The sequence below is a fragment of the Myodes glareolus genome, chromosome X (assembly GCF_982192425.1).
Source record: "Myodes glareolus chromosome X, mMyoGla1.1, whole genome shotgun sequence".
Lineage (NCBI taxonomy): Eukaryota > Metazoa > Chordata > Mammalia > Rodentia > Cricetidae > Myodes > Myodes glareolus.
Genome location: NC_142053.1, coordinates 131,064,735 through 131,091,750, shown reverse-complemented (window position 1 = coordinate 131,091,750; position 27,016 = coordinate 131,064,735). Strand labels below are relative to the sequence as shown.

Below are 27,016 nucleotides of genomic sequence, written 5' to 3'. Positions count from 1 at the left end.
ACCAGAAAAGGCATTGGTTTCTTTTCTATAAAATGCTCACAGTGGCATGGCCTTCAAGTTTCTTAGGATATATTACTCAAAAGCAGTGAAGAACATCTCCATTTGTGGTGAGGGGAGAGAGAAAAGCATGCATGTCTAAATATAAAAATGACAATCCTGAGAAAGTACAAGTAGCGCTGGAAACGGCTGAGTTCAGTAAAGGTAGATTTTCCTTAATTGTCAAGGTTGTGGCCCTAGATATAACCTTCCAATCAGCTCTTCTTGAGGATTCTTCTTAGAATATTACACTAGATTATGTCTCTTCACTGATCACAAGCCTCCAATAGCTTACTAATATTTTTAGAAGCAAATATAAATTCCTTATCAAGGCCTTCAGGGGATGCATGAACTGGTGACGGAGCAAGCATGAAAAGGACTCCGAAAGACAATGACCTTCTGATTACTTTCTTTATTTAGCACATGGTCTGGCCAATGATTTTCCACTTATTGCACAACAGACTGATCCTACCGGATGCTGAGACTACTTATCATTTTCACCACTGAAGACACTCTTGGTTATGTTATAGAGAACAAACCGACATAAAGACTGCAGAAGTACTCACACTAATCGGGAACCAAACCTATAGATAATTATGGGACAAAGAGCCAGACGATTAAATTCACCAAATCAAGGCTCTTTCTTTCTTTCCTTTTCTTTTCTTTTTCTGTGAAATCACCTTCATCAGAATGAGGATTTACTATTAAGCGGCCAAAGTGTTTTATTTAGCCTAACTAGTATAACCTAAACATTTTAATTAATTGATAATGCTTAAAAGACAAATGTCCAGAAATGCAGTGACTTACTTCTTTTTATTTATTTTTAAGCAGAACATCTGGAAAAGGAGGCCTACGTTCTTGCATGGCAACACTTAGCTGGAACCATGTAGCTGCTGCCATCTTCCAACGGAGCATGTGACCTCATCAAACATTTGAATTTGAGATTCTAATGTAAACAGGCATTGAGAGGGTATATTTCTCAGTGTGGAGAGCCTGAGCCCATGCACAAGCCCCTATATTCAAGGAGAGGGGAGATTTCTTGAGGTTAAATGTTTGAATGTGGATAGAAGAATTGGTGATAGAAGACAGTAAAGGGTGGGCTATCCAAACTAAGGATATCTGAAGAAACTTTACAGAAATTCACTAGTTTACAAGTTAATCAAAAGCATAAGGAGGCTAAGCAGAAGGAACCTTCATGGGTGATGATGATTACTCCCAGAAGGCCCGGGTTGTTCAATGAAAGACTCAGTGCTAGGCAGTGGATACTGTCCTACAAGTTAATGGCCAAAGAGGCTCCAGAGGCACCCTAAATAGATGGTAAGACCCTATTGCTAACGACATCATTCACTTTGGAAGCAAGACATAAAGAAATCAGCCTCAAGTGGCCAGGAAATGCACGCTTTCTCTCACTGCTGTTGATCTTACATGTTGTTAAAAGGAGCTATGAAAGCTGCTGGGGAGGAAAAGACATCAACAGTCTAATCCAGCACTAGACTCTGCATATATAATACTGACCTGCATGGCAAGATGTACCCACTAGTGCAGTAGTGGCATTAAGGTTACACAGCTAACCAATCCACGTTCTGATTAGACTTGAGGCCTGTTCCACAGGAGGGAATTTACACGTGGTACTGTAAATCTATTGAATATTTTCCTTCCTCTATTTTTAAAGACCTGTAACTGAGATGGCCAGGTATCTAAACATCTACGTTCTCTTCTGAAAGACACCTTCACTTTAAAAATGAGCTATTAAGCCTAGATTTTTTTTTTACTTTTTAATTTGGCCATATAATATCTTAAGAGAATTCATATTTAGTTCAGGCATTTACCAGCTATTTTATAATATGACCATAAGCAAGAAGAAAAAATAACTATCTTTTTCAAATTCCTATTTTATCTATTTTTAGACCACATCCTTTCCCTTTGCATACCATTCTGAATACAATGGTTACTCTGGAATCTATGTTAGTGTTGGGAACTGGATTTGGTTTCTCTGGATAAAGTACTCTTAACTGTGAGCCATCTCTCCACCTTAATAACCCAACATGCAACCCCAACTTGAGAGACTATTAGTTAACTCAGCCAAACTCCACTATTAAGGAGACATTAGAGCTACCAAGTCTATGTAGGAGTAAAGTTTATCCATGTCATATATAGTATATATCACCATAAATCAGAAATCAGAAATGGATTCTGGTAAGTTAGGATGTATAGTGTAATCTTATTCAGCAAGCATGAAGAAAATAACTTTAAATTTTATCTATACATATACTACACATGTTATTCCTTTGCGGTGCCTTTAAGGACTAACCACGCCCACTCCCCAGCCACTTCTGATGTCCCTCGCCGCCATCTTAACTCTCTCTCTTTGGTCTTTCTCTCTCGGCGTGTGCACACGTGTTTCTCTCTGTCTCTATGTTTTTATGTCTTTATGTTTGTCTATCTCTGTCTCTCTGTTTCTCTGTTTCTTTTTAAGTAATAAATGTTTATCCTTATGCTTATTTACTATGTCCTATGAGCCTTTCATCCACCGTACCCATCCGCCTGACTCGTCTGGCCGCGTGGCGGGACCAGCCTGCCACCCTGGAGATCTTACAGGGACCCACAGCCATCCTTGTCGGACTAGCGGCTGCTCTGCGAGCCTGCCAGGGAACACACCCGCCTGTTTTTTAAAGAACAATAACACATGGACTAGAATGGCTAAAATTCAAAATACCAATAACATCAAATAGTGCTAAGGATGTGCAGTAATAAGAACTCTCATTCATTTTTTGTTAGGAATGTAAAATACTATAGGCACTCTGTAAGACAGACTGTCAGTTTCTTGTAAATCAAAGTATGATCCAACAATTGCAATCTCTGAAATATACCGAGTTCGCTGAAAACTTAAAAAGTTGCAAATCTGCACACAATTTTTATAGAAATGTTATTCCTAATTTCAAGCCCTGGTTTATTATATGAAGCTTTGCAATTTTTCAATGTAAGCAGATAATGGAAAAAGAACTTTTTAAGGCAAAGAAAACAGTTTGCAAGCTATGGCCCGGCAAAGAATTCACAGTATCTGAATTACGGCTGCTAGCACTTCGGAGGGATTACAGTAAGTTTAGAGTACATGGATAAGGAGTCCATTCATGTAAGACACACGTTACCAAGTTGGAGGCAGATAATGTCAACGTAATTTATGTACAGTAGAGATAATGTCTCAGTAAGGATTTCTTACTGACTGTCTAAATACAGGCTCTAGCTCATCAGCTGTTGAACATATATGAATACCCAAACCTGGATGTCTAAGAACTAAAAGTGGCCACGGTCCTTTTCTTTGCAAACTCTGTTCCCTTTCAGAGATGCTTACCATACTAACCCAATCATTGCTTTAAAATAAACTGCTGCATATTTTTTTAAGGCAGCCTCGAGATGATAGAACAGGTAGAAGAAAATTTCATTGGATTTCTACAAGCCACTGAGATACATACATTGAAAATGGCTTTGCCTGTTTGGGGGTAGTAAACTGAACAAGAGGCCGGTGAGGAAATGAGGAGAGGCAAAGCTAGCCTTCAGATAGATGTGGTCAGGGGTGAGCTCCTAGGCCCCAGGAGAACTCCCCAGTGCTTCTCAGCCATGGGCTGTTTGCAGACCACACACCTCACTGCCCTCTCCGGGCAGCCATGCACTGTGCTGTCTGTTACTGCCAGACAGCAAACCTGAAGGCTGCGACATTCTCCACTACTTTTCCCAACCTGCAATTATAAATGGTTGCTGGACTCTGCTTTGTCTCCCTCTGACAAGAAAAGTGGGAAGGCCTGGTTAATTAGTACGTATACAACAGAGCGAGCACAAACCCCACCCAACCCCCACTAAACTTTGCCCTAAAAGACATGACCACAGATAGCTGAGAATTAGATTGTGTTCTGTGAACAGCTCTGAAGAGTCATTAGCAGATCTGCACTAATGAGCTTCCCCGCAAGGGGCAACTAGCCATCCTTATCATTCTAGAGACACAATGTTCCATGGTGAGCATGAAGGAAGTTCTGCTTTTTTTTTATATAAAAAATAACAATCCAAGGGTGACCGAAAGAGTAATTAGAATTCATATTTATGTAACAACGTCTAGCTTAATTCTGCCGTATGGGGGAAAAAAACTATGAACTTAGTTTCTTTGTTACTTTTACTTTTTATTGAACTTTTTATTGAAAATATTTTTCCATATTTTGTTTAAATTATTTATCAAGGTATTTTTCTTCTTAAAGCATCATCAAATAATTTAGTAGTTTTTCTGTTAAATAATATTCTGCTTTGTAAACCTTTTGAGATTGTAGCATCCTGGAACTGAAATTGTTGTCAGAAAAACACATTTGTAAGGTACTTACAAAAGGAGCAAAGGAATGGGACAGTAAATAGCAACATCTTTTTGATGACCATACAAAGCTATATACATACAGTGATGTTACAGGGACATCACTGATTTCATAAAATGGAGCATAGTCATAAACCTCCTTGTCTAATCTGTCACATTCCTGTCGTGAATATCTGTGTTGTGAATATCTGCCAAGTAGGCAGACGTTAGGGTTAAAGAGGTCCTCGAACGTACTGAAAAGGCCCACCACCCACCATGTGATGCTTCTTGACCTGAGCGCACAGCAGCCAGGCCTCCTAGTCTTTCCTGCCAGCTGTAACATTAAAACCTAGATAACCCAAGGGGGACTGCACTGTAGGGGGATTATTTCGGTTGTTGACACATCTATAGCCCCACAGTTCAGTCACCACAAATGCACTAAGTTTCACTCAAATCCCTAGCGCGCAGGATTCAGAAGCACAGGTAAGCAGAGCCTGTATTGGAACTCAGCTTCACTTCATTTTGGAGCCTATCTGGTAAGCCAACCCCTAAATCCATTACTTCTACAAACTCCCACACCCAGGCACAGGGAGATTTTCTTCCACATACTCTCAAAGACTCGGCACATATAAATTAATTGTCAATACCAATGGAGAGCATTTCTTTTGCTCCATATTTAGAAAACATCTAAAATACCTCAATGGGATCCTGATTACCGACAGGCAATTAACTGCTGCCTGTTGCCTAATTGAGAAAGTGCAAGCACAGCTGTGGCCATGACCTTTTCTTATCTTCCTCCCAAGTCCCCAAAGCTTCTGCTGGCTGCTGCGTCTCTTTTGTTCTGGCTTGTGAGGCTCTGGGGGAATTACTTACCCTTTCCTCATAAAATGAGCCCCTGTTACATAGCCAAATTGAACTGCACACTTGCCCAATCAAACAGTAGGCAAACATCCATCCCGCCACACAGCAGTACCTGTTAGTAGCTAGCCACTCTTCTGTTTGCTCGCCTTGCTCTTGGGAAGGAGGCTGGCTTCAGTTGAGAGATGATCACTCCCCAAATAAGAGCCGAACTCTCACCAGGAGGACAGCTCCAGAAGCTATCGTTTTGTCTCCTTCGGTCTCCAAACCTAGAACATCTATTCTCTTTGTTTTGGGGGTGGGAGTAATGGGAAGAAATCCGTATCTCAACATGGCCCTGCCAAAGTTGATTCAGAGCAACAGTGTTTGATTTAGTTAAAATGCAACTCTGGGTGCTTTAGGGCTTTAAGAAAGGCCAGATCCAGTGTTTCTCTGAAAGCTTTACATTCCCCAGGGTCTTGTTGATGGGGCAGGAGTCAGACAGACTGGCTCCAGCACTTACTAGCTGTGTGACCTTGGGCAAATCACTTAACCTCTCTGAGCCTCATTTTCCTTGTCAGTTAGATGAGGATACCCTGCAGAGCATATAGCTGCCACTCGGTGTTACTTGTGCCCTGCGAGAACTGTGAGGCTGAGACTCTACTCACACCCCTTTTGAGACCTTTAGTTCATGGCTGGCTCAGTGCTATAGCAGAGGGATGAGAAATAGGGAGACGTACTGCCCTTTTTTCCAGGAGTTGTAGCCCTAAATTCAGGATAGCCACAGACAAACATGTTGATCATCCTAGTACTGACAAGGAATCCCCTCCTGCTGCCTGGAACTGTACAGACTATAGAGAATTCACTTCTGCTGCCTGGAACTGTGGAGACCACAGTGAATCGACTTCTACTGCCTGGGACTATACAGAGTACCGTGAATCTACTTCTGCTGCATTTGATGCTAAGGAAGAAATGTTGAGGATCATCCAGCTTTCTATTCTTTGCCAGTAAAATATAGAAAAGACTAGGATGATGTTATATTTATTTAGTTTTCCTAAGCAGGTAAAAACTTTAACTAGTCCTTTGTACATCACTCAGAAGATAGTTTATAAACACGTGCAAATGTATGATACACATCTATTCTTATTCCTGGTGTAATTCATAGTGGTCTGAGTACAATGTTTCTTGGATTTCTAAATTTAATGTATTGGGGGGATTACAAGCTCAGTATATGTACTGCATCCTCATTTCTTTTTACAACTGCATAACATTTCATTGTATAAATAGAATGTTACTTATTTATATGGTTTACTATTGATGAATAGTGGTTTCAGGTCTTATTCCATTAAACAACCTTTAAACAATTCTCTGCATAGAAGTGTCATTCCCTGACATGAGAGCTTCAGTAAGACGAATATCAAAGGTTGGTGACAAACATGAGTCCACTGGGATATTAAAGCTGAAACACTTAGAAGTTTGGGGACAAATGAAATCGTGAGCAGGGAATCCAGTGACAGGAACCACGTGAAGGGAGAGCTTGGCTTGGAAGTCTCAGATCTCTGACTCATCCCTCTTTCCTTTTGTTTAATTACCGGAATATTCGAAGAAGGGCAAGCACTGCTAATTGTTTAAGGGGTGGGGAAGAGGTAAACAATTCGGGCCCTGGTTGACAAAGTCCAGAAAGTGATACCTTGGCTTTTGATAACTGGTTTGGGTCTAACAACAACTGGGAAGAATGAAGAGCTCAGCAGAACCTCCCAGACCTGCACGCCCTTGATGTGTTAATGATTGTTTTGTTGCGGAGTGGCTTGCGCCCTTGGCTAAGCCATCTCACTACTATGGGATGAGAGTGCTGGTCTACAGAGCTCAAAGTCTACTCTCACCACAAAAGCTACCTTTTAACTTTCCAGGCTAAGCCTACCCTGATGGAGGTGAAGAAAATCAGGACCCAAGAGGGGCTGCATGAAACCAAATCAAATAGTAAATGAATGGGAGAACCTGGATTGGGCTTTAGGGCATCTTCTTTCAGGCGTTGGGGCTCTTTAACAACTTCTCTAAGGTGAATGAGGGTTTCGTGTAACCACAGCTGTTGCACTTGCTCCCCATTAACAGGAGCTCCTGAAACATGGAGAGAGTTCTGGGACTCAATAAGAATCATGGGAACAAAGGAGAGAAGACCAGCAGAAAAATGGCTTGACTTTAACAATGTTACTCAGAGGGAGAACTGGGTTAGAGACCTGGAGGTTTGTGGAGAAGATTGGCTTTGTCTGGAAATACACGGGAGTGCAGATTATCCGTGGGAGGAGGAAGATCATTTTGAAGCTGTGAGAGGAGACTCCAAGTTTAGAATTATTCGGGAAAGATGGCAAAGTAATCATGGAAGTGAATGTTTAGTAGGAGCCCCTGATGTTACAACAGTGCTTTCTTGCTGAAAAGAAGGGAGTTCTAGGGTCATAGAAAGTCTCTAAGGAAAATACCAGAATATTTTGGACCCTGATCTTCAACTTGTCCAGGATCAGAGAGGTCAGAATACAGGACGACAAAGCAATATCTGCTTCTAACTGCTTTCTCCTTCACCCTTCCACCTGATTATCAGCTTTCAAAGATGAAATTTCTATCATTTTTCTCCTCTCAGACAGAATCGGGTGCTACTTGCTTCTTGCGGCACTGGTAGTCTAGGAAAGGTGAAATTGGTGAATTCACTAGTGTTTGTGTGTGATGCTTAAAATGGGAGGAGGTGGAGGAGGAAAAGGGAGGGGAGGCGGGAGGGTGCAAGAGAGACTGAGTTATGGGGGAGATACTTGGTTCCACCTCACCAGTTTGGGAGAGAATAGAGTCAAATTGAAGGGCAGCTCAAGGGTAGGACTGCCTTGGGGTGTGGTGCATGGAGACACATACATGAAAAAATCCTCTGTTCGGTCCCTGAAGCTGTGGATAGTCTTGCTATCTTTAAGAATTTTACAGACAATTGGTTATGGTTATGGTTATGGGCCTTGGTTCCAGATAAATTACTGACTAGGTAACAAAAGCAAAAATCTCTAGAAAAAGAAGCTGTCCCTCTCAAGACTCTTGGAGTAACAACAACAACAGAGCAAGAATAGGAATTGCTGATTTTTGCTGAGCCCTTACTATGGAGAAAGCTTTTGCTAATATTATGAGTTATCTTTTAACTCTGAAAACAATTCTAAAAGGTAGATGTCATGATAATCCTATTTTGTAGATGGAAACACTGAGTTGTGGAAAGATTAAGGACTTTTTCTACAGGATTAATAAGTGGGAAAGGTAAAACTTCCTGTGAAAGACTAGTTATTTCCTCAAGGGAACAACAACAACAAAAATATCTCAGTACCATACTTGAAGTCAATTGATAGAAGGATTGTTGGTAAAACTTGTTGGCTTTGTGTTGTCTTGATTTTAATATTAAAAGCTAAAGTAATTAAGTAATCATTGTTTAACTTACATAACATTTTGTAGGCTGATCTTTAAGACCCTTATTTGACTCTGAAGTCAACTTTAGGGGATAAGCAAGGCAAGAAATACCATTGACTTTTGTTTCTGGATGAAAGTGACTCATGGAAGTGATGTACATGGTACAAGTCTCTTTTTGTACTTCATCTCCAGATTTTTGTGCGATTTCTTTGTTTGATACCCATTTTAATGAGCAATCAGAAGCTGATTTCTACTTTCTTGCTGCTCTGTAATGAAATGCTCTGCCGTCACTGCTGGTCAGAAGTAGGAGGCAATCCAATGGGCCACTGGCAGACATCCTCTTGGTTAATGAACATAATGCCATGCTGGACCCAAAGGGAAATATTTGTGTGATTTGAATGACTCCTCATAATATTTTCAAAATAACTTGGTCATGCAACCGATGCACTAAACCATCTCAGAAGGCTCCTGAAACATATTGGCATGTTTGTCTTCCTGCTGCACCCCCTCCCAGAGCCATTTCTCACAGCTGTTTTTGAGGCTTGACCCTAAGACTCACTGCTCCCCTTTTCACAGTTTATAAAACACTGTCCAGATCTGCAACTTTCTCAAAATGTCTCCCTGTGGGCAAACACCTTGTGAAATCATCCCCACTGCTCTCTAGCCAGGCTGTATTTAAGAGACTAGTGCTGTTCCTAAATAGTCACTGGCTACAGTGATCAAATCCCCACTGCTAAGGCCTTAAAGCAAGGCTGACTGCCGCCTGAATTTTGTGCTATTTAACTCATGATAGTCTATCCAAAAAATGGCGACCAGAAAAGTACAAATAAACTACTAATGGAGGAAAGAGGACAGGGAAGGGAGAACCAGTAGAACTAGATCACCAAGAGAGCTGGAAAGAGGCGAAGAAGCAAAACAAAGAAACAAGAATAGGACATTCCTATTCCATGGGAGGCTTAGCTGGGGATGACAGCAAACACTCACAGACTTGTAGATGACAAGAGATGTTCATTCCCCTACCAGTAATGCATAGGGTTCCCACTGTCCTGGAACAATCTCTACACCATCGTTTGGTTGGTGCTTGCATTATACCCTGATCAATGTGTGCAGCTCTCTGGTCCAAGTGGCTTGGGACAAAGCAGCAGCCACTGAAAATGGGAAGAGGGTTGTTATCAGCTGCAATCTGAAGAATTGAATCTTGTGCACACACAAAATATACAGTTGGCAATTTTGATCTGGTAGAGAAGGAGGGACTTTAATTAGGAACAGGTTTTAAGAAATGGAGGGGTCAAAGAAGAGTTTAGTTTGAAACAAACTCATTAAGGACAATATGCACAGAAAAATAAAACCTTAATGCATGGAGAAACACAGATACTCAGCTGTGTGCCCTTACTGTCCCTTTTATCTCTTTATTCATGTAAATAAAAGTACTGGTCTAACTGCATCTGACATCTGCATCTTTTCTGAAATATCCTGCTAGGTACTCTGTATTCATTAGTGCTAACACAACACAGCAAGGCAATGTTATCCCTCTACTATTACAGACAAGGCATGGGGACTCACAGCACGGTGGACTCACTTCGGCAAGATCATACACTGTTCCATAGAGTGAGGCGTTTCAACTCAAACCTGCCTGAGTCCAAAGCCTACACAAAATTCTTGACATTCCATGCTGCAGCCAATGCCTCTCTTCTGAAAACTGAAGATCAGTTTGCAGGTGAGAGGGTGGATAGTTTGGGAAGCTACGAGAGATTAGTGTGACTGAACCTCATAGAGGAGAAAGTGGGAAGAAAACTTGAACGCACTGGCACAGGAGACCCCTTCCTAAATATAACCCCAGCAGCACAGATGCTGAGAGCAATAATTAATAAATTGGACCTCCTGAAACTGAGAAACTTCTGTAAAGTAAAGGACACGGTCAAGACAAAACAGCAGCATACAGAATGGGAAAAAATCCTCACCAACCAACACCAAACAGAGGGCTGATCTCTAAAATATACAAAGAACTCAAGAAATTGGTCATCAAAAAAACCCACAATTAATCCAATAAAAAAACAGGGTGTAGACCTAAACAGAGAACTCTCAACAGAGGAATCTAAAATGGCTGAAAGATACTTAAGGAAATGCTCCACATCCTTAGCCATCAGAGAAATAGAAATCAAAACAACTCTGAGATTCCATCTTATACCTGAGAGAATGGCCAAGATCAAAAACACTGAAGACAACTCATGCTGGTGAGGTTGTGGGGGAAAGGGAACACTCCTCCATTGCTGGTGGGCGTGTAAGCTGATACAGCCTCTTTGGATATCAATATGGTTATTTCTCAAAAAATTAGGAAACAACCTACCTCAAGACCCAGAAATACCACTTTTGGGTATATACCCAAAGGGTGTTCAATTGTGCCATAAGGACATGTGCTCAACTATGTTCATAACAGCATTGTTTGCTGTAACCAGAACTAGGAAGCAACCTAAATGTCCATCGACCAAAGAATGGATAATGAAAATGTGGTACATTTACACAGTGGAGTACTATACAGCAGAAAAAATAATGGCAACTTGAAATTTGCAGGAAAATGGATTAATCTAGAAAACATCATATTGCGTGAAGTAACCCCTACCCAGAAAGACAAATATCATATGCACTCACTCATAAGTGACTTTTAGACATAAAGCAAAGAAAAACAGCCTACAATTCACAATCCCAGAGAACCTAGACAACAATGAGGACCCTAAGGGGGACATACATGGATCTATTCTACATAGAAATAGAAAAAGACAAGATCTCCTGAGTAAATCGGGAGTGTGGGGACCATGGGAGAGGGTAGAATGGGAAGGGAGAGGAAGGGAGAGGAAGGAAGGGGAGCAGAGAAAAATATAGAGCTCAATAAAATCATTTTTTTTAAAAAAAGAGTGATTAGTGTGAGCTCATTTGGCATTTGTATAGTAACAGTTGTATGAAGTTTGATGCTCGAAGTAACATACAATATAAACAAATTATATCACTTTCCCAAGCTGCCATCTTCTTGAAAGGAACTGTTCAAAAGTTTATAGAAATTTGGCATTTGATTTATCAAGGGAAGCTAAAATATAACAGAAAAAAATACTACACAAAATGCCTTCCGAACAAATTTAAGACTTTGTGCATAGCCCCTTATCCCAGGACTCAAATTATGTCCAAATTGAGAGGGTTCAGATGGCAAAGTCAGCATACAATTCTCTTGACAAATCCCACTCTGGGGTATAGCTGAGCTACATCTGACAGGAACAGTACTCACAATGTCACCACTTACCCAGAGGAGACGCTTAATGAATGTTTGTAAAGTTAAATTGAGTGGGGAAAATCACATGCAGGGAAGACAATGAAAAAGGGGTATATTCAAGTGTCCAGGAATCTAGTTCTTATCAATTGGCTCTTAAAAGCCGTAACTGTTGCAGGAGACATCTGGATATTTTTATATATCCAAGCACATATTTAGGCAAAACAAATTTAGTATTAGTAAAAAGGAATGTAGATTTTGGCCTCTGATAAGTCTGGATTTTTTAACCCTTACAGTGCTTACAGCGCATCACTTACAGTACTAGGTGTCATCTAGCTTATAAGCCTTGGCATTTTCAATCTGTTAAGAAACAAGTATAATGACATTCAATGCTAATAAGGATGAAGGGAAGGCATGAAACTGTGGACAGTGAGGGTAGGCATGCAATATGTGCTTCATTCTTTCTGTGATGAAGAAGGTACATTTCTGGAGCTGAAATCAGAACACAAATGCAGCTTTATGTGAAGCTAACGCAGGGCCTTGCTGGTCCATGCAGTATCAGTGTTTTGTCCTAAGTCTGGGAGTGTAATTTATGTATGACCAGAACAATGTCTGTAGAAAACCAGAGATTGCACTACTTTGAGATTTTATGAATTTAGCCTATGGAAGTAGAGATTCTTTACTTTTCACAAGTAGAAGAACAAGCATCACTGGGAAAGGAAGCAAAGAGTACAAATAGAAACCCTAATTGAAGTCTGGAAAGGGGTTGTGTCTGCTGTCTCCATAAAAACCCTCATCTGCTGGAATATGTGAGGCTGTTAGGAAAAGGAGAACCTCCAATAGTAGGAGAACATTTATTTAGGTACAAATATTGGAGGTAAGTTGAAAGGATGATAGGTTTGAGAAAGCTGTGTTGGAACAGTTAGTGAACACAAGTGTTCGTGTCTCTTTAGATGTAGCGCATAGACATTTCAAATGGAATGCTCTCCAGTGTTTGTATTAAAAACAAAAAGAAAAATTTCAAAGACCTGAAAGGCTGGTTGATTTTGAAAACACCCTCCTCTATTGTATGCCTTTACCCATAGCTAAAGGAAACACAGACTCAAGGACTGATAAAATCTGACCAGAGTGAAGTACCACCACCATTTACCTAGTATGAATTATACTCACAGTATATTCTGATTCCTGGCTAATTATCCATATTTTTTAGACGTTAAAAGCCTGACCTTGAGAACTTAAAACTAGTTAAATGTAGAGAGGGTAGACGTCGTCAGAAGGACCATTTTCTCACACAGAGCACTATTTGAAGAGTAAGGTTTATTTGCGATGTTGCTGGGCAGATCCCAGAAACCTGCATCTACAAAACAACTTTCACCATATATTTATACTAAATCAATAGAACACTTGCGAGAAATCGTAAGTGTTCTCATTTATTTGCAGTGCTAAGGGCTGAACTCAAGGTCTTGTGCTTGATAGGCAGGTGCTCTACCCCTGAGCTTATGCTCAGGCCCGAAACTCTTTTGTGTTTTTCCTTGTCATTCACGGGCTTTGGGGAAATCAAAATGCACAGGTCTACACTGGGAATTGGTGAATGCATGCTCTTATTTTTATTATGAGGATGTGGAGGTCTTAAGAGAGTTTCAGTAAACTATGCCTTCAAAAATCTGTCTCCTCAATCACAGCAATATGGACAGACAACATACTTAGTCCTTACAATTTTTTTCTTTTAAGTTTCTAATTCCTTTTTTATATCGCACTAGAATTCAAACCCAGGATCTCATGCATGTGAGGCGAGTGCTCTACAACTGAGCTATATCTGTAACCCGATTTTTTTCTTTCTTAAAATTTTCATCATTTTATCTTTGCTTCAGATAAAGAAATTGTTCATTCTACTTTGCTCTGAATTCTGTCAAGTATACCTAAAATTCCGCTGTATTAACACAAGAGCAGTGCAAAACCAAAATGATTTTTAATTTAGGGAGTTAGTGCAGGGATGACAGGCATAGCCTATGCTAATGAAATTTCTCTGGTTATTACAGAAAGAATGGTTATAAGGACACTCTGTCTGCCTACAATTCTCATGGCTTTCTTCAGTTTTTCTTATCTGGTGACATGGTGAGACTCTTGTTCAGACTCATTCGTGATTGAACTAGTTTTTGCTGAAGAGTAGCAATTTACAGAATTTTAAAAATGCCAGGAGAAAGAGGAACTGAAAACCTCATAAACCTTTAGGTGGTATGAATGGGAAAAGTCCTTCTGACCTCAAAATATGCACAGTACGTAGACATACTACATTCTCAGTCAAGGATGCAGAGGTACCTCGGGATCCTTTCGATCTATTTCAATTTCCCGAGTGTCACATAAACGCGTCTTCTAAAAAGTATATTCAGAGACAAGGAGCATGCTGATTGGTGTCTTGAAATTAGGGTGGATACAAGGTTGTTTGGATGAGAGAACATGTGTCAAGTGGACATTTTTCAACTTTCAACAGTCCTTATGCTCAAGTTGGGGTATTTTGCTTACATAGAAGATTGACTAATATCTATTTTCTTAATTGAATATAACGTCACTCAGTCTTACATAACTATATTTCAATGAATGTGCAAAATATTTTACAGGTTAAGTATAAAATGTATTATCACTAGTCATAGCACAATTGAGAACCAATTACCACAAAATCTTGAACAAACAGTCCTATTGCTCCATTACAATTTAACTCTGGTCTCAGTCATGTCTATGGAAAAAGAAAAGGCATTATGTCAGGATATATGATCACTAAAAAAGTGTTGAGCTATTCCTATTGACTTTTCTTCTTTCTCAAATTGAGGAGACGGGTTCTAGCAGGTCTGTGGATTATGGCCTCCATTCTAGGTAGGGCTCTACGGAGGATTGATGTTCAGGTTTCCATTGCTGAGTAACGTGTTACTGCCAATGTACCCATAACTTCCATTTGTTCCCCCCACCTCCCCAGTTTCTGTAGGTTAGAAGTTCAGCTTGGGTGAATCATATACTTCAGGCGCTCATCATACTGTGGACTAAATGCCTGACAAGACTGAGGTCTCATCAGTGGTGGGGCTGCGGGACTACCTACTTCCAAGTTCTCTCAAGTTGTTGGGAGAATTCAGTTTCTTGTGGTTTTCAGCACAAGACTTCAGTTACATATTGGAAGCCCTGCTCACAGTGTATAAGCTACCCACAGTTTCTTGCTACATGGCTTCCTCAACAAGACTTATCTCATTGGTTGTTTATCTATAACGCTAATTAAGTGGAAAGAGTCTACCTAGCTTACTTGCTAGCAACATTATCATTGAAATGATATTCCATGTTGTGTTGAATAGAAAATAAAGTCACAGACTCAGATTACCCTGAGGTTGAAGAGATTATACAAAGGAGCAAATACAAGGAGGTAAAAAAAATTCAATGGAGGTCACTTTTTAGGGTCTATTTCTCACAATATATCAATGATTCTACCCCCAAGAAACTCCAAATCCAATCCTGGAGCACATATATCCTCTCTTTGTTATCTCTACATGTGAGAATTAAAAATCTTTATGCATGGGCTCTACTAATTTTTATTTCTATACTACTATATATTTACAGTTTTAAGGACAAAACTACACAGATATGACTAAATAGGAATTCATTTTTATATACAAAGCAAAAACATACATCATTCAGAAAAGTTACTTTTGAGTTTAAAATGAAATGTTTATGGACTCACAAATAATAAGTATGCAGGGAAATGTCAGTCATCCTTCACCCAGTTCCCCCCAGATATCTTGTATAATAATAACAAAAGCAGAATATTGACATTGATACATACAGTCCATCAACTTATTCAGATTTTACCAGTTACATGAATAGTGTGTGTGTGTGTGTGTGTGTGTTTCTATAAAATTTAATCATCTGAGCTGGGTAGTGGTGGCGGTTTTAATTCCAGCACTTGGGAGGTGGAGGCAAGCAGATCTCTGTGAGTTTGAGACCAGCCTGATGTGGGATTGCCCTCTATATGCTGTGACTACCATTAATGAATAAAGGAACTGCTTTGGACCTATAGCAGAGCTATAGGGGAACAGAGCTAGGCAGGAAAAACTAAATGAAATGCTGGGAGAAAGGAGGAAGAGTTAGGAGAAACCCCACTGGAGCCGGACAGAACTTTAGCCCGTAAGCCACAGCCACATGGTGATACACAGATTACTAGAAATGGATTAAATTAAGATGTAAGAGTTAGCAAATAAGAAGCAAGAGCTAATGGTTCAAACAGTGTTTTATATAATATAATTTCTGTATGATTATTTCAGGGCTAAGTAGCCGGGAACTAAGTAGCGGCCTCATTACAACACCAGCCTGGTCTCCAGAACTAGTTCCAGGACAGTTAGGACTGGTAGACAGAAAAACACTGTCTTGGAAAAAAAATTAACCATATATGTAGTGGGTAACTTTTATCACAACAAGATACTGAATCATATCGCTACAAGATTCACTCAAACTGTCTGCTTATAGCCATTCTCACTCCTTCGCCCGCATCTACTCCCTAAGCAGTGACTACCACCATCTCTAGAACTTGGTTCCCTATTATTACAGGAATTGAACCAATCAGTAGCCATTCTCTGGAAACTGGCTTTTAACCCTTGGGCTCATTAAAGTCATTATGTTGTTCAGAATATTCTATTGTACAGATTCGCCACAATTTGTGTAACTGTTCAGCCACTGAAGGACATTTGGTCAGTCTCTAGTATTTGGTTATTATAAATAAAGTCACTATGGACATTTGAACACACATTTATGCATAAAAATAAATTCTTAACTTTTTGGAGGATGTGTCCCAATGGTGTAGTTGCTGGGTCACACAGTTTGAAATTTTAAGACTAGTTTATCAAATTATTTTTCGGAGTAGCTGTATTAACCTAAACTTTCTCCAGTCATATGTGCGAAATTAGCTTCTATATATACTTCTCAGTGAGCAATAATGCCACTATGTTTTATTTTTTGATATTCTACTAAGTATGTAGTGATATCTTACTATAGTCTTAGTTTGCATTATACTGATTGTTAATGATGTCCCACATTTCTTTTGTTTTATTTGTTATCTATATATCCTCTTAGATGAAGTCTGTACAGAAGTGTCTGTCTTTTTTTCTATTTTCTCATTGGAAAATTTCCTTTTTCATTGCTGAAATTTTAGAGTTCTTTATAGACTCTAGAAACAAGTCCTCTGTTGGATAAGTAATTTGAAGATATTTTCTCCTAATTTGCAAATTATATTTTCATTCTTTTAACAGCCATTTACAGGAAATAGAAATGCTTTATATTTTTATGAGGATTATTTTACCAATTTTTATCTTAAATTTTTAATACATTTTCTTAGGTGTGAATGTTCTGTCTGAATGTATGCCTGCAGGCCAGAAGAGGGCATCAGATAGCATTAGAGATGGTTGTGAGCCACCATGTGGTTGCTGGCAACTGAATTGGGGACTTTTGGAGAGCCGCTAGTGATCTTCACCACTGAGCCATCTCTCCAGCCCTCAATTTTTATTATTATGGATTATGATTTTTAATATCATAATGTTGTGTAGTATGTATATGATACTTTTGAAGAAATATTCCCCATGGAGTTCTTTCTGTTGTTCACATCTTTTGAAGTGCTTATATGGGTGCATACATGTATGTAGCTCTGTGTGTGTGCATGCACATACAGGCTTACACATATGTATACACACACTGCCTGGCCTAATTAGAAGAATTAGAGCTTACTGCTCTGATTATACTTGTACATAATTATTAATTCATATTAATTATTAATACACATAGTGCAATTGATGGAAATACATAATCCAGCTAGTTTATCACACTTGGTGTGAGCAGAAGAGAAATAACTCAGAAAGCTATGAATCCTCTTCATATTATACTGCCCTCTATGTAGATTAAATAAGGAAGCATGATTACTGTATGTACTAGGTTATATAAATCTGTGGAATTTCCACCTTGAAATGGGTGTGGTTTCATAAGAGCAAATCTTCTAAAATCTAAAATTCCTTTTCTTCTAGAAGAAACAGTATTTACATAGACAGCACTTGAGCATCAAGGCTTAAAACAAAGGCCAACACCACCTACTTTGGTAAGACACCAACATGAGTCAAAACTACATGAAACTCACAGGGGAAGACTGATTACGTGGTTTTACAAGGAAAATCAGATTCTAGTTTATATCATCAAGCAGTGACTAATTATCATACTAGCCAACTTTTGAGGCTCAACTTACATTACAGCATGACAGGATTTCTGATGCCATATCTTTGTCTGTGCTAATACTTAACTGCTAATTCCTGTTATTTTCACAATAATCATTTGTATTCAGGACAGAGAATCCAAATGACTTGCTTGGATTTACAGTGGGAATTTCTCTCAAGAATGATTGGACAGAGGTCCAGCTTTTCTATATCCAGTTTTGAAAAGCTTCTGGGATTACATGATAAACATGGCATAATGTTGATCTAAAATAAGTACTGAACATGCTATGTGTACCGAGTCTATTTCCAAGTAAATATTATAAGAAATTTATTATTGCGATCAAGATAGAACTTTGACCCTTCATTAAATGCAAAACAAATAATGTTTCTAGCCTCTGGACAACGCAAATTCAAGAACTATTTGTGTATTTTCAACACTGAGAGACAAATTAGGCATGGAGCAGGGATTACGGTATCCTTTTTAAGAAAGAGGATCTTTGGAAGGTTTTACTACATTTCTTTTGTCTCTTTCCACCTCACCCCCAGGATCTCCATCTGTGGCCCCAATACTTTTTCCTAGATTCTAAATGGATGATCTTAAATCAGGCTAGTTAACCTTCTGGGAGCTCCCTAAAGTGTTTTTGATTTGAATTGGCCCCCTTTTTTGGGTAATCAGCACAGCATGCTTAGGGACATCTGGAGGTGGGAAGCACTTTCTAAACAAATTGCTGTACTAATTCTCCTGAGAATGTTCCTCACAGGATTTGACTAAAAAAAAAAATACAATGCTAAACGCCTACGTAGAAACAATGAACTCACACTGGAAGGAAAAGCATTATCAGGGGCAAAACTAGCTGAATGTACATTAGTATACCGAGAGTCTGCTTCCAAATAGATTCACTTTGCTCTTTCGAAGGTCTGTAAAACTCTTAACTGTAAAGCGCCAACAATGAGCACCGGATGACACCACTCTCTTTCTAATGGTAACAAAGATCAGGTGCAATAGGTAAGTCACAGTCCAAGGAATACCAAAGGTGGTGAAGGCGAATTCCACAAAAGCTACTCCCTGACCTGGAACTCCCCCTGCAGGATTTCCTAGGAATAAGAGTTTTATCTGCCCTAGAGGAACTGCAGAGACCTGTGAAGGGAAGCTTGGGATGTGGGCTCTGTATTTGCTCAGCCAAAATAATTGTCAGATTATAAGAATGAACTACGTGGCATCTATACATACAGTGAGTCTTTGACCCTTTTATTGTAGAACAGAGGAGAGTAAAGGAGAGATCTCTGTTGTCAGTACTAATTCCATCAATTTAATGTGTCAAGTATCAGTTGCCCTCTAGAGAGGTCACTAGTACAGTGAAGGTGCTTGACAGGAAGTCTAAGTTTCAATGTGAGAATTACAACACGGTTTCATCAAAAACAAGAATCACACCCCCCTTAGGGTGATAGCCCAGAGAGGAGATCGGTGAAGTGAAAGCTACTGTCTTTTGTCACACCTTGCATTCTTCCCCTGCACAAATGAAGACTGGGAAGGGCCCTCTCAAAGTTTATGAAATACTCATTGTCCCATCAATAACCAAACAGTAAATGGGATGCCTACTGTGGGGGAAACCACCTAAACTGCTAAGGAAGAGCTCCTTTATGGGACTAGAGGATACTGATGAGAGAGAAGGCTAGATGCTTAGACCATTTGTTTTTCTTCTCTATGCCCAGAGATAGCAAAAGCCACATACCAGAGAGCAGATACTCTATGATGCTTATGAGAAAGAATGTGTTGGGTCATGCACAGACCTTAATGTCCAGGCTCCACAGAAAGAAAAGCCAGGAGGAGAATACTCTGATATTATGAGTTAAACTGATTCACTACTATTTCTATGTTGCAGTTGACAAAACTGGTCTGCTGCCTACTATTGCTCAGCCATACACCCAAAGGGGCATCCAACAGCCCCTACGACTGAACTGACGTCTTCATGGCTGACTTCTGAGACTACACTCCTGCAACTTCCTCCACAAATCTCCCTGAAAATCAAGGTTCCTTTTGTAGACTTGACTTTGACCTAGAGTTGAGCTTTACAGTTTTTTTTTCTCTCTAAGATCATGGAAAATGTACTCACTAGCCTTCTGTGCTACAGACAGATAAGTACCAACGCTACACACAAATCTTAGCCTTGAAGCCCCTCTAGCCCATTATTCATGCCACTTGTTTTCTTTCAACAAAGATTTGGATTTGGCTAGCTGTGGAAAATAGCATCTTGTTTCTGAACATGCATGGCATGAATGCCCGCACATATACTGCTACATTACAAGCCCATGGTCCCAAGGTTCTTCTTCATCTCCTAACCTTCCCGTACTCTCATCTCCTCACACAGTAACTGTTCCATTTCTACTCGTTTCTGTCTATATGACACTAACTCAGGTGGGGGGGGTGCCAGTAAGAACTTGGATGCTGCTGCCCATTTGGCTGACCTTGCTCCACTGGTGGGCTTGAAGTAGCAGCTTTCCACTGGGTGACATCTGGGGAGAGAACCTGATCCTGCTGTAGGGCCACACAGAAGCTGGCTCTACTTCACACTTTCCACAAGTACGTTGCTGCCTCTATACAGCTATTTATAACCATTTGCCTCAACTCTGAGCTGTGTTTAGAAAATATGACCATTGAAAAGCAGCATTGTCTACCATAATAAGCCTGGATGATATGAAGGGGGAAATAGGGAAAACAGGAGAGATGCTTTTACTGAGTTGGGGATGAAAACACAAAGACAAAGAGGAACGAGGGATAAATAACACTAATGATGTTTGAAAAGCCATAAAGAATTAGATTATTTCATATTTACCTGAAATATTAGTATATATTATATAAATATGTATATATAGTGAAGTTAAGCATTTGGGGAGATAATTCCTCTCACCTAAAGAGCTACAGACAACATAAATGAAAGGTCAGTACCAGGCATTAGAAATCCTCTTTTGAGTTGCTGGTTGGGGAAGTTCAAATAATCCCTCCAAACAATATAGGCTATTGCCTTTGTCATTAGTCAAATCAGAAGGTATGTCTATTGCTAAAGACATCATACACTTCAGATACATTACTAAGAAGAATCAGACAGGGTCTGACCTGGACCCTGAGGACTACATTTTAACAGAAAAAAAGGGACATAAAAGTTTCCAAGGGAGAAAACAAATCAATAGTGAGTCCTACCCTGCTATGACATCTATTAACCACAAAAAATGACCAATACAGCTGGAATGATATCTCTAAAGGTGCAATAGCGGCACTTATATCTTGGCAATAAGCAATGACTGTCTGCTTGGACTTAAGGTCTGATCAATAGGAGAGAATTCATGCCTGACACTGTAAATCTAGCCTACTCTCCATGGCTGGTGAGGTCATAGCATCTTGAGGAAAAAGTATACCTGCCACTTCCCTAAACCAGAATAATTCCTAGCTGCATTCTAAACACTCAATCTTATACCCACAGACAAGTGTAGCTCTCACTTCTTATCCGAGAAGCTTCTTTTGCACCAAATGGAGACCATCACAGAAATTCACAACTAGTCAAGATATGAGGACAACCGATTGTGGGGATCCCACTGCAGCTGATACAGCTACGGCACAAGCCACAAGTGCTCCAAGGCTCAGGAAACCTCATGGAAGGCAGTGGAAAATATTTTAAGAGCCAGAGAACCAGGACATCTGCTGCAAGACTGTGTCTTCTATATATGATAGGGAAGCTACACCCATGAGCTCTCAACAATATGGTTGCTTAAACAAGACCTGAACAATGACACCAACTGACATGCTACAGTGGATGAGGGAAATTTCACGGAGCCTCAATCCCTAGAGGAGGAGCTATAGGCAATTAAAGACTTCTGAGACAGGAAGAATTAGTCTTCCACAGGAGTGAATCCCTTTATTAGTTAATTCAATACCAAGTATTAAACACACATGCACATACATACACATGCACAACGCACACACACGTGTGTCTGTGTATGTTTGCAACACCAAATGGAGTCATAAGGCTGTATTTACATATTTCTTCATTTGTTTATAAATGTGTGCATGTGTATTAATAATAAAGAAAAAGAAGTCATGAATTTGAGGCATGGGAGGGGTTGAAGAGAGAAGAGGGTGCTGAAAGTTATGTAAATACAATATGAATATATGCAAATTTTAAAACTTTAACTGTAAAATTCCTTGAATTCAAATGTCACCTATTTTTTTTTAGACAGACTCTCTCGTAGCCCAGGCTATCCCTGAACATGTTATGTAGTCAAAACTGGCTTTAAACTTCCTGATCCTCCAGACTCTACTTCCGGTATGCTAGAATTACAGGCATGCAGCAGCACACCTAGTTTTATGTGGTAGTATGGCTAAGACTGTGAATTTCATGCATGCTGGGAGAGCACTCTATCAACTGTGCTACATCCTCAGCCACGCAAATGCCAATGTTAAGCTACTAAGTCTAAGAATTTCCTGAAGACCAGCGTCATACTCTGCCATGAGCTTCCTCTATGACATCTCAAATATGTCATGGGCTAAATACCTACATCTTTGTTTATTTTCCTTACCAATGAAGAATTCATTCTACAAGTATTATCTAATGAGAGGAGTTTCAGGATCATAGATAGCTTGTTAAGGGAGAAGTGCAATAATTTCCTTAGAAATTATTCCTTAGAAAATTTCCTCTTACTGATAATAGCCATCTTAGTGATATACCACTCAAATCAATATCCTGTGAGATGATCCAGACTGTTGTGGAAATCCCACACAGGGCAGAGATGGAAGCAAAACATAGTCCTGAACTGATTAAAGAGTAATAGTCTTTGTTATAATCATGTCTTAATATACTTGTTTATTTATACATTTGTTTATTGTCATTCTGGAAACTTAGGGCTCTATCAATGAGCTACACTTTGTATTGACCTCATTTTCATTTTGAAGGTATGTAAAGTACTCTACAGAATTTGTAAGAATCAAAATATCTTTGAGCATAGAATTTAAAATGCTTTCTGGATATCTTGATCAAAAATATGCTTATTTACAAATATGAAGTGAAAGGTTAAAAGGTTTGTCTCAAATCACAAAGGCATAGCATAGTAGAATCTCAATTCTAGGACAATACCACTAGACTAGTATGTTTGTAAACAAGATATATTTATTTTTATTCTCTGTGTACAGTTGTTTTGCCTACATGTCTGTCTGTCTGCTACCTGTGTGCAATGCCTGAAATGGTCAGAAGAGGGCATTGGATCTTTTAGAAGCATAGCCACAGATGGTTGTTAGGCACTGTGTAGGTGCTAGAAATCAAGCTGGGCTCAGTTCTTAATTGTTGAGCCATCTTTCCAGTTCCAAAAAACAGTACAATTTTAATCTCAAGAACTAAAGACCTTCTTGAGAATTTTCATCTCAGGCATTACCAAACAATTTAAATGATGAATCATTGCAAGCATTTTAGAGTTAGCTTTAAAAAGTCATTACAACTACCTTAAAACAATATATCACCTTAAGCCCCTGGGTTTGGTTAGCTTTAAAGACTGTCCTAAAATGAAGACAGGTATCCTCTATTATCTTTTTTATTTACTTTATTTAATTAATATTTTTCATTCATTTTATATACTGACTAGTTCAGCAGTTACTTCGACATTGTATCAATTCCATTACCTTAGTTTGGATAATTTTCTGTGACCAAAGGAACTATCCTGGGCTAAGTAGGTGGACTGAAGATTGATTCTGAAGTTGAGCATCTTGAACTTTAACCTTGTACACTGTGAAATTTTATCATTGTGATTGGATTAATAAATAACCTGACTGGCTGAACAGAATAAAGTTAGGCAGGAGAGCCTGACTAGGAGAATACTGAGAGGAAAAAGGGCAGAATTTGGGTCACTAGACAGGTGGAGAATGAGTTGAACACACAAAATGGGATAGAGGTAAAAGTCACAAACATCGGGGCAGCACATGGATTAACAGAAATGGGCTAAGTTGCAAGACTTAGTCAGTAAGAAGCCTGAGCTATTGACCGAGCATTTGTAATTAATATCAAGCTTCTTTGTAATTATTTGAGAGCATTTGTGGGACAGGAAATCTCTGCCAACACCTTGACTCTTATCCGTAGTCCTTTAGCTTAGTTTTTCTCATCTGCACAATGGGGTAAAACTGATGGGACTCTGGTAACAAATCGAGGTTATAGGACTTTGCATTAAGGCTCAATAAAAATTAAATGGTGGTATAAAGATATTGTCATATCAATTCATGTATCATATGCCTGATTGGGAAATGGTTCTGTAGGGGCAAACTCCAGCTTCAATATTAGAGGCGTATAGAAAGGTGGTCAGTGGTAGTAGCAGGATTCCACAAATATACATGTCAAGGCCCTCCCAAGGTGTGCAAGCAGACAGACCAGCGTGCAAAACAGACTAAAAGAGTCTCTAGTGTGCATGCTACAGTATGGGTGTGGAGATCTGTCAGAGAGCAACTTTGGTGAATCTTATCTTCTTTTACTTTTGTGTGGGTTCCAGGAATTGAACTCAGGTTGTCAGACTTGGCAGCAGCTTTCTTTACCCAATGAGCCATCTCTGGGCCCTCAGTGTAGTTTGAATTTGTATTTCTCTGATGGCTAAGAATATCTAATCATGTTTTTGTATTGCATTGGCCATTTGTACTTCCTTTTTGGAGAACTGTCTGTCAATTTCACAGGTCATTTAATTGATTAGACAAGATAATCATTTTTCTTTTGATATTTAGTTGTTTTCTGTCCTTTCTTTATATACTCTGAGTATCAAACTTCTATTAGATGTATAGATAACAAATATTTTCTCCTGTTCAGTAGGTTTTATCTTCACCCAAGTGTTAGTTTTCTTGCTGTGTAAAAGCCTTTAGATTTCAAGCAATCTTATCTGTCTTATTGGGATTATTTCCTATGCCACCGGAGTCCTTTTCAGAGCGTTCATGCCTACGTCTATACCTTGATGTGTTTTCCCTACTTTTTCCTCTAGAAGTTTCAAAGTTTCATATTAGTGTCTTTGATTCATTTGGAGTTGATATTTAGGCAGGGTGAAAGACATAAATCTAATTCCATTATCTGTACTCCACATATACAACCAAGTCAACTTTGCTTGAATTGTTAAGTACCTATCTCAGTGTCCTTTTTGTCTTCCAAATGAGAATGCAAACTTTACATTTTTTTTCCTTAAATATCAAAGGGTTGGTTCTTTAGTGCCCTTTTAAGCCTTTTTAGTAGTTTGTTTCATGATTATTTGACCTGACTTTTCTTTGCTTCCTCTACCATCTACAGCTTTATTTTAAGGTGCTTTTCTTCTTCCTTCCTTCCTTCTTTCCTTCCTTCTTTCTTTCCTTCCTTCCTTCCTTCCTTTCTTCCTTCCTTCTTTCCTTCTTTCCTTTCTTTTTTTTGAGACAGGATTTCTCTGTGTAACAGTGCTGGATGCCCTGAAACTCACTCTGTAGACCAGGCTGGCGTCTAACTCACAGAGACCCTCCTGCCTCTCTTCCTCCTGAGTACTGGGATTAAAGGCATGCGCCACCACCACTGGACCATAAGGTGTTTTTTATACAACTTACACTTGGAAGACAAAGGTAACTGGCTAAGACAAACTTTCTAGAAGAAAATTTCTACTTTTCCTGTACATTTCAGAATAAGCATATAATATCCGTGATACCTTAGCTTGCTCTCTTTAAAGATATTTTAATATTGCTTTATATAATTCTTTATTATCTATTAATATACCATCTATGACTACTTTTTGTTCTTATCCAATAGCTATTAAGTAACAGTTATATAGAAAACTAAAACTGAATCTTTGGTAAAAATATATTTTTAGCAAAGATATATATTGAATCTTTGATAAGCAGATTCTCATTATTTTTAACAGAAGCAAAGTATTTTCATGCTCGTCCTACCAGTAGCATAATTACTGTGCTTTCTTTTTCCCAAACAGTATTTTTCTGTAGTTCTGAATTAAGACTTTAGTCATGAAAGCTCAGAAAGCAACTCACCTGCATTTTACTCAACAACACATTAACCATTTCTAAGATTTCTTTTTAAAATTCACATCTTCTTCCTTTCCTTCTACCATCTAATACAATAACCTCTAATTCAGGTATTTGTGTCTATCCATTTCCTAAGACATTTGTCCACATACACCTCCCTTAACAAGGTCGGTTTTGTCATTTTTGATAAAGGTGAGTGGTATGCAGACGCTTCCCACTTTGACCCCCTTTCATGGAAGACATGCACATACAAGTCCTTTGACTCTTGCCTTCTAGCTTTTCTCTGACCACCATCTTGAGCTCCAGTTTCACCAATTTCTCAGGCTCCAAACCTAATCTCACTGTTAATTTTCCTCTAACTTTTGTTCCCATGCCCTCCAAACCTTTCCAACTCCATGCCAGAAAGCTCAGAAGCCTCCTTCTCCACTCTTATCTCTTCTGCGAGCATTCACATGAAATCAACTACAGACTAGAAGCCTCTCAGCCTCTCTTCTAACTATTCTTTGGACCTACTGTGTTGTATTCAAGTCCTCAGTATCCCTTACTTAGACCCAGACTGATATCTTTACCTACAAAGTCATCCTATGTAATCTATTCTACATTTTGAGAGAGTTTTTCTTAAATCTAAACCTAAATAGATACTTTCAACAAAAAAAAGAAAAAACTTTATAAGGTTCACAACTGCTTATAAAAATAGATCACAAATTCTCCCCCCTTACACACTTGAAACACTAAATGGACTCAGTGGTGAGATTATAAAGATATTTATCACATATGTATTATATATATGCACACACACACAAGGAACAATAATAAAGAAGAGGTGAAAATGAAGAAAAGTGAGGGGAATGTGGGGGAAGTAGGAGGAGGAGGAAGAATGT

At 39.1% G+C, this 27,016-nt stretch overlaps 1 protein-coding gene across 1 annotated transcript in view; it reads right to left on the bottom strand.

The window, feature by feature from the left end:
- Positions 1 to 27,016, bottom strand: part of Dgkk (diacylglycerol kinase kappa) — a 123,753-nt gene that overhangs the window by 69,305 nt on the left and 27,432 nt on the right. The window lies entirely within an intron of this gene.